Source organism: Solanum stenotomum, chromosome 1 (assembly GCF_019186545.1).
Source record: "Solanum stenotomum isolate F172 chromosome 1, ASM1918654v1, whole genome shotgun sequence".
Taxonomy (NCBI): Eukaryota; Viridiplantae; Streptophyta; class Magnoliopsida; order Solanales; family Solanaceae; genus Solanum; species Solanum stenotomum.
This window is the reverse complement of record NC_064282.1, coordinates 49,317,549-49,327,577: the sequence shown is the minus strand read 5'-3', so window position 1 is coordinate 49,327,577 and position 10,029 is coordinate 49,317,549.

Genomic DNA, 10,029 nt, shown 5'->3' with positions numbered 1-10,029 from the left:
TTAATGGTTAAACCGATAACCCAATAAGACTATACTAAATTTACTAGTCTTATTGTTAATGGTTAAACGATTGTTACTTTCACACTTTTTGTTAATGGTTAAACAATTGTTACTTTCACACTTTTTCCTTTGAATGTGTCTAGTGTCTAAACTTGCAAGAAAAATGATTGTTACTTTTATGATTATTACTTTCATGCCAAATGCTGGAAAAATCATATGGTTTATTTGAAAATTTTCTTATCGTGTATATAATATATATGAGTATTTTCTTATTGGTTAAACCGAAAACCGAACCCTTAAGTACCATAAACCGATTAACCAAAAACCGATAAGAAATATGTTATTAGTTTGGTTATCGGTTTGAAGTATTTACAAACCGAAAACCGATAAACCGAACCAATAACACCTAAAACCGAACCGAACTGACCGATGCACACCCCTAATTGTTAGTACGCTTCTTTTTATCTTTTTTCTTTTCCTTTTTTCTACTTTTTCATAAGATATACGATTATTTTTATTTTTTAGACTAGTTAAAAGTTGAAGGATTAAAACAAATACATTAAATTCACAAGCTTCCTTTATTAAACTTTAAACATAAAGTGAGTTTATAATTTTGTTGTAATTTCAGATTTATTTTTTCATTTATTTTATATATAACTCTACTGAAATAATAATATTTAAGTATTAAAATTGGTGTAAAATCTTGATGTTTTGGTAAAAAATTAGGTGTTCACACTACTAATAAAACTTCAATTACATGTCTTAACCGAATTTGTATTAACATATTTATTATTTTAATAAGTGTCAACATTAATTAATAAGTAAGAGAAAAAGGTGGGTGTCCTCTTTTGTTTTGGACAAATTCATTACTACAATTAAGGGATTTGTTTTCAACTAACACACGTTTTCCCATTTTATCTCAATCAGCAGTAATTTCTCTCTTTCCACGTCATTCTTCATATTCTTCTCCATCTCTCTTCATATTTCAATGAAAACCATCTTTCATACCAACATTCAACACCATTTGATCCATCTTTTTTTGTTCTTGAAGAAATTTTTATGTGGATTTTTTTTTCTTCATTTGATTTTCATACTGTGCCTAAAATTTCAAAAGTTGTTCTTACTCCTAGAAAGAGTCCTAGTGTAATCGAAGAAGAATCATATGCGGAGATAAAGCCACCAAATTTTTAGATATTTACTCCAACACCAACATGCGGATATATACTTTCCCCTTTTTTTTTTTTTAATTAAAGATGTTGGATATTTTTCATTTAGTTTTTCACATTAAACTACATATACTTTGTTTTATTAGTGTTACCATGCACTATTAAACATATTTTCATACTTTTGATCATGATTTGTGAAATTTAAAATTATGATTTTTTGGGTATAATCTTTGCATATAATGTGATTAAATCAGCTTATACCATTGAAATATAGTTACATACCAAATGTATACACAAAAGTAATTGGTATGAAATTACAATTTTTCTATCTATACTAGTTATTCATTGGAATTTATTTATATACTAATTGAATACAAATTATATACACAAAATATGTTGACATGAATATGATATCCAATTTTCATTTTTATATCCACATTAGTTATATATTGAAATCTACTTGTATACCAATTGCGTACACACCATGAATTCGTTTAATTAATCCAATTACATAATATTTATATACACAAGCTCATGGTTAATATTTTGAATGAATTTGGTATAAAAATTACATGCAATGAGTTATCAAAAAATATTATTATTTAATGTATGAAATTTGTATAAAACTGATTTCAATAGTATTAGTTAAAGTTAACCAAGGAAAATTAGATTATATACTTATTACATGCAAGAAATGATACTTCTTTTAAATTTATCGTGTGAATTAATACGTAATAAGGTATACTCATTTCATTCCATACGAAAATTCTATACAAACTGATAAGCTTGATTTATTTGAACAATTTTTTTAGATTTTCTGTCACGACACTATTTCTCAGATCATGATAACACCTATTGCACCCCATCAGTAGGCAAGCCTAACCCTTAGCCTAAAACCATAAGAAACGGACTACCCAGTGGAAGTCAACAATAAGAGCATAAAGCTTACACAAGAGAAGGGTAAGCAATTGAAATACAACACAAGTAATATCTGACATCAGTCAATAGTTGAGCATCTAATCCAAAGTAATAGTATTAGACTTTTACAAATAAAACAAAAGTACAAGTTGTCTGTGAATACAATATAAAGACTAAGCCTAGCAAAAACAGACAAAAATTAGTAGCTTCAGACGCCAAAGGTCACCCTAATATCCAAAACTCAAAGCTGCTTCGCACGATTCCAAATCAACGACGATAACTTAAATGCAATTTGCAGGGGGTAGAAGTGTAATATGAGAACCAAAAATGGTACTCAGTAGACAACGACCGACTAAGCTCAAAAGATAACACAAGCATAAAAAACAAGTAATAAGGAGAGCATATCACAAGTAACTAAACAGGGGATGCTAAAGTAGATAGACAATAAAGAGTAGAAACAGGATACAAGGAGTGAGAAGCTGAGTCAAGAACATACCTAGAACATGAGCCAAAAATCTATTCGCAAGAAACTAAGATACCAAGTAAATTACCAAGGGTCAGGAGGACTCATAACAACAATTCTAAAGTCTAAAACCTATCAGCTAACGAGAAAAAAATAACATATAATAGAATATAGTAAAACAATAATAATAATAACCTAGTCGAACCCCATAAGTCTGGAAGGTACAAATAACAAATATAACCCAACCGCTCCCCATAAATCGGAGGATACAATCAACAAACAAATATATTGGTGACATGCAATGCATATAAATGGAGAGGATGCAATAAGACAATCAAAGAAGTGACACGAATCCGAACCCAAGAAGTGAAAATCGGGCTCCCAACCCAAATAACCATGACCACAATCAATGTCACTCCCCGAGCCTACAGCATGGACATGGCCGACACTCAAGAATCTTTTTTGGTCCCCAAGAGAACCCTTGGCCTCACTGACTACTTAGCAGAAGACTTACTCAAGCAATAAAAGGTTTAGAAACATAATTTAGAGCATTCAAACTCAAGCAAATACTTAACTCAAATTGTCTGTAAAATACTCAATAATATAGTTTTAATAGTTTTCAAAAGATCTTATGGGAAAAGTAAATACTGATAGACTCCTCAACTATATCTATCTATGAAGCCTTTATAGTTCAACATGGATGTCGGGATAATACCTATGACACCCTAAAATGACTAAATTGAAAATAAAAGTGGAGTCCTCCGGAATGCAAGGAGGCTCACCAAAAGCTAACTAGAGTATAAATGGATCTCAACGAAACGCCTGTTCATGATCATGAACACTTGTATATGCATCATAAAAATATGCAGGTCGGTTGGCGTCAATACATTGAATGTACGAGTATGAAATAAATCTGAATGAATAAAAAACTAAATTGATAAGGCTGGAAGAATACTCACCTCAACTCAACTCAATACAAAGCAATAATATGAGATAAAATATTTAAATTTTCATAAATAAAAGATGGTAACTCAAGGATGTACATAAAAATATAATAAATTACTATTTGCTCTTATTTGGGAAATTCTTTAACCGACAACCATCACTATGAGCTATGTGATAATACATCGTCTCGCCCACATTGCCAGAGTTATCCTATACCTTGCCGGGGTATAGAACGCCTCAACTAAGTGGATCCACTAAGCAATAAAGATTCATCTAAAAAGTATTATCATTTACCTATGTTGGCAGTTATGGTTTATGAGGATTTTGAGTTGTTTAAACTCATCCTCAAATCGAGGCTCAATACTACTCTCAATAATATACTCATGTTCAAATGTATAAAACATACTATTTCTCTGTTTTGAGGTAATTATTCACAATAACCTCTTAAAAAAGGTAACTGCTTTAAAATATATCTAAACTCATAAACACTTTTTAGAAATCAAAGTTTCTTTTTCTCAATGTAAGCAAACGATACATTTGGGACTACTTAGTTCCCTTATACTCTTTCTCAACTCATTTTCAAACTCTCTCTCAAGACTCCTCTTTGCTTTCTCAGAACTCACTTTAAAACAATTATGTTTATTTAAAAGATTCTCAAAAGAACTCAATGAATACTAAAGGATAGGGTTCATGCTAGAGAATAGACATGACCAATCAACCCAATAAATCTCAATGCACAATATACAACAATTATATAATTAGAAATTAAAATTCAATAATCAGAAACTCAAGAACTCAAAACTCAACATCAACTCATCTAAAAAATACTCAAATCTAAAGGATAGAACCCTAGATTACTTTTTTATTGATTTGAAAATAGATGTAGGGCGTGAAGATGAACTAGTCCTACACTATCATAACCTTGCATACCTGAAAAGAATAAAGTTCTTGGTGAAATCGACGAAATTTGAAGAACGTTAGAAAACCCTAACTTTTATCCTCTTGAATCCTTACTCTAAGTTTTTGAAGTGTTAAAGAACGTAAAAGAATATTTTAACACTGTTTAGACCCTTAATTATGTGGAAAAGGGTTGTGGTTTAGGCTTAGAAGGGGTGAGAAAAGACTAAGCTACCCTTCTTAAAACTAACAAAAAAACCTTCTACGGGTCCATCTACGATTCATGGTTTATTCTACGAACCGTAAATCTGATCCATGAGATTTATATTGAATTTTAATACACAAAATTTCATATTATGGGTCCAATCTACGACCTGTATAAGTTTGTACGGATTGTAGATCCAATCTGTAGACTTTATACAATTTTTGGGTTTAAAAGTCCATTCTATGGGTCAAAATTATGGCTCGTAGAAGTTCCTACGGCCCGTAGAATGGATCCCTAGAAATTTGACCCTAAAATCTAACTCCCGGTATTTTTCCTATGACTTGATAGTACGGGTCATAGTTCAATCGACGGCCCGTACAATGGATCCATAGTTCACAGACTCAGAAAACTCTGATATAACAGTCTCTGGTGAAAATCCTTGACAAGCCTCAAAATCAGAAGAAAGAGAAAGATATCACACGGGCCCGGGCTCGGAATATACACAAGTGTAGAAGCAAGGAATGAGTACCAATAATACGGTACCCAACAAGAAACCTAATAAATAAGTCATCTATCAAGGAATTGAGTAACCCTTATACTCCAACCAAGCCTCTTGAAATTACAACCTGCATAGAAATAAGCCCAACCAAACAATTCTACAATATACCGCTCATAAGGACTAACACTTACAGTTCAATAGTCACAAATAAAAAATCAAACGAATAAAGTAAGTCAATCTCAATTTGAAGTAAATCTCTCACACACAACAAGTGGAAAAAATCACAAATAATAAGCAAGTCACACGTAAACATCAAACGCAACAAGTCACAATAATCAATCTCTCGTCGTAATCATTTCCCATCAGCACAATATCACTAGCCGGAACCATTTCCCATCGGCTTTATATCAAATCACTAGTCGAAACCATTTCCCATCGAATTTATATCACATCACTAGCCATAAACATTTCCCATCGAGTTTATATCTAATCACTAGCCAAACCCATTTCTCATCAGCTTAATAATAATCACCGGTAAAGACCTTGACATCATAATAATTGCCGGTAAAGACCTCGACATCATAACACTCACCGGCAAAGACCTTAGTATCATAAACACTTGCCTGAAATGACCTCGGCGTCAAACTAACACATGTCTCATCAAGGTGTTCAATAATCAATGCACACAAACAATATCACACAACAAGGAAGTGACAATAATTCACACAATTCAAGACCACTTTCATGCTATAAAGAACTTCATCAATCAATCAACAAGGCTTACAACAAGACAATTCACAAACATCGCGATCATCACATAGACGTTTCATTTCAACCCCTTTTATTCGTTAAGAGTTATCAAGTGGAAAGCTAATCCTTCACTTTATTCCCATTACTCCCAACACACAAGCAACGAAGGGAACACACGAATTCTACAAGAATACAAGGTTTAGGATATTACTTGCCTTAAATCAATCAATAATCACTACGAATCACTTATAAAGCCACACAATATATATAAAAGCAAGTATTCACTATCACTTCCTGAAAACCACCATACCCACATCAATTCTCTAGAAAAGTGGGTCAATCAATACAAAATCCAATTCCAAAAATAAGGTTTGAATCCAAAATTTAATTTTGAAAATAATGTTTAAGGCTTTAGGAACTCATTAGTGAAAACCATTTCGAAAAAGGGATCTAAACCATTTCAAAATCACCATTTTAGATCAAAACTCAAGTTCTTTAAAAACCTTGCCATTTTCCAAATCAAATCTCAAATTATGATGTTAGAATTCATAAATAGTCAAAGGGAAATGAAGTTTTAGGATCATAAAAGCTTACCCAAATGACTTAGCACAAGAAAACCTTTTCAAATTCGCAACCAAGGGTTCCCAAGCTCAAAAATGAAAAATGGGGCGTAAATCCAAAAAATGGCAGGCAAAACCCCACTGTAATGTTGCAAAAGCGACTTAGGTTTGCAGAAGTGAACCAAGCAAAAGTTAGGACCTTTGCTTTCGCGAACCAGGGTTCGCTTTTGTGAACATCACGATCATAATCCATTGTTCGCTTTCGTGAACCCTGCTAAACTGAGACCCTTCGCTTTTGTGACTTGGGTCTGAATTCTACGATCCTCGCGATCGCTAAGCACCCTTCACGAAAGTGAAGCACATTAGTACCAGAAAAACCAGGCACCTGCCAAAATATCGAAAGGACCCTTGGAATTCTTACAGAAGCCTGTAAAGATAAACCAGTTGTACAAATCAATAATACTCGATGTTCTAGACTCAATGGAACCGTCTAAACAAGAATCTGAGGTCTCCTTGACCCGACATCCGTGAAAACCACAAGAAACTAACTGAACCCCTAAAAAGGCTAAAACAAGCTCGAGACCTCTCAAAATATAAACAAAGACCTCACCTAGGACTAAAATCATCTCCCACGAATTCAACAAAACTCTCATAATTCTGATCTGAGCATCAAAACCTTGAATTAGGAGGATCTTCACTTGAAGATTAAGCTTTAGCTCTTAGTTAACTTAAATTTATTGTTTTGTTTTGTTGTCGCCTTATGTTTATTGCAACATATGTCTTTTTTTAAGTTTATGTTTTAAGTCTATTTTATATCTTTACAATGGTCAAATAAGGAAATAAATCCAACTACAATGGAAGCATAGAAAATAAAAAGTAAAAAAATAATTATTCTTTGTGCAAAAATTTAACACAGGGATAATGATAAAAGTAGATTTACTAATTACTATGAATCAAAAAGGTTGGATCGGACTCAGTGTTATCACCAAAAATTAATAAATAAAGTAAGTAATAGATTAGGAAGATCTCTTACTTGTCCATAGAAAAGAAGTATAAAATTGATATTTCAATGATCATATACAACCAACAGTATTATCACAATGTACAAGAAGAGAAGATAAAGGATACCTTAGAAAGTAAAAGAAATTGAAAAAAAAGATCTCTTTAAAAGGAGAAAAGATCGCTGATCTCATGGAAATCCTATTGAGAACTAGAGAATGTCTAAAGAGGTGAAACGAGTACATGAGTTGCTATTAATTAGGCATATTACATAAATATGAAATTTTAACTTGCTTCAGCTGACATCTATGTCCTCCAACTTTTGGTTAGCACAAGCAGACACTTAAACTAGTATAAGATTGAACAAGTAGACACATGTATCCTACGTGACATAATAAACATAGGATGTTACGAAGGATACGAAACTGTCATGTCAGATGTTATGCAGAATAAATTATTTTTAAATGTTCCCTCTTAAATTTAAATGTCCCCTTACAAACAAAAACTAAAACTATTTGGGTCTTTGGTATCATAGAAATATTTATTTGCAAAATATTTTTGTGAAATATGTTTTGTAGTGTTTGGTGGAAGAATGGAAAAATAATTTTCTATATTATAATTAATTTTACTTTTATTTCTTGTTTGCCTGAATTAATGAATTCATAGTTCACATGACTATAAAAAACGTAAGAAATTCAAATTAATTTTTTTTGATTTGATTGTTTTTTGGTTTATATGCTTAAACGGATTTCATTTAGTTTTTTCCTAGTGAAAATAAAATTGAAAGAATAGTAAACACTGATAATCTCTTAATAGAAATGAATTATATTTTTTAGGCAAATACCATTTTTTTTATTCAACTTATAAGAATAACTACTCACAAGTAAAAAAAGGTTACACAAAATCCAATTTAAACTTTTTGGATTTTTTATGCATGCATTTGCTCATGTGTTTATCTAGCATTGATAGTTCTTGAATTTTGTTTCAATTTGTGCTAATTTTCAGAAATAAATATAAAAGTTAATAGAATTAAATGCGTTTTTCCATTATTAAAAGAGGAAAAGGATAGATGATGATAGATTTATATTCTTGATGTGCATATTCTAACAAACTCATATTTTTTTCAAGAAAATAAAAAACAATAATCAATGCGAAGAAGTAAGCAAAAGAGAGAAAAAGAAGAGGAAGTGGGAAAACTATTACATTTTTTATTTTAAAAAAAATCTAAAACAGGTCAAAACCGAGTTGTTTTATATGAAGTATCAAGAATTACTCATTATCTGTAATTAATACAATTAACTGTTTGCCTTCTCATGCAACCATTCTAATCACTTTTTCATAAATTTTTCTCCGATAAATTTCAATTGGCTTTTCTCCAGTTCCTCACTAAATCATTTCTCAAATTATTCAAACAAAAAAAAAAACTCCTTTTAAGAAAAAATGCAACAACAACCACCAACAGGTGGAATGGATCACCAAGGCATCATACCAAATCTCGAAGGACTTTGGTGTTATTAGTGTACAACCTATCGCGATGTGTTCATTTTGAGCCAAGGGCTCACTAGACACCAACATAAGCACAAATCTCAGGGCACTTGGATAAGCGGTGCTCCTCATGAGATGTTTTTTAACTCCTTTCCCTCTACTGTCAGTTGGGTACACGAAAGTCGACCCCAACAATGTTATGCGACCAAGAATGCTTTTATCATCCCCGTCCGAGGAATCAAGTGGTGTACGGGCCTCAGAGACTGCCTAGACGCCCACGTGCATTTTTGTACCAACCGCAGCAAGCCATGGTGCTTTAGGTGGCTCATTTTGTTAAAGTGCACCTGTCGCTCCTCTGTTTATTCAAGATCAAAACTTGTTTGCCAACTGTCCTGATCAATTTGCCGAGAACACCAATATTGATGATCAGGAGGAGCTTGAGTTAGAGCTTAGGCTTTAGATCTTAAGAGATTTTAGTAAGTTGTTTTGTTTTACTGTCATGTTATGTTTGTTGATTTCTTTTGTTTTGTTGTCCTTTTATGTTTGTTGAAACATTTATCTTTTATTTAAGTTTATGTTTTGATTTCATTTTATGTATTTACTATGGTCTAATAAGAAATTAAATTTCACCTCAACGGAATCACAACAAATAAAAGGATAATAAAATATTATTCTTTGTGAAAAAAGCTACATAGAGAGATAATGATAGAAGTATATTCACTAATTACTGTGAATCATAAAGGCAGAATCGGCCTCATTGTTATCACCAAAAACTAATAAACAAAGTAAGTAATTGGTTAGGATGATATCTTACTTGTCCATAGAAAGAAAAATAAAAAATTGATATTCAATAACCTTATATAGTCATCACTAAAATCACAATCTACAAGAAGAGAAGAGAACAAATGCCTCACAAAGCATAAGAAATATGATGATTGTGGACTGGAGAAAAGGTAAATGGAAAAGGAATAAAAGAAGGTAAAAAAACAGTAATAGAGATATATTTATCTGAAAAAAGTTCAATAACTAAATAAAAAGATCTTTTGATAGCTATCAAGAACCAGAGGAAGTCTTAGGCTACGTAAAAAGTACACAACTTGCTATTAATTAAATAAATCTTTTAATAATTGCTAATACTTGAA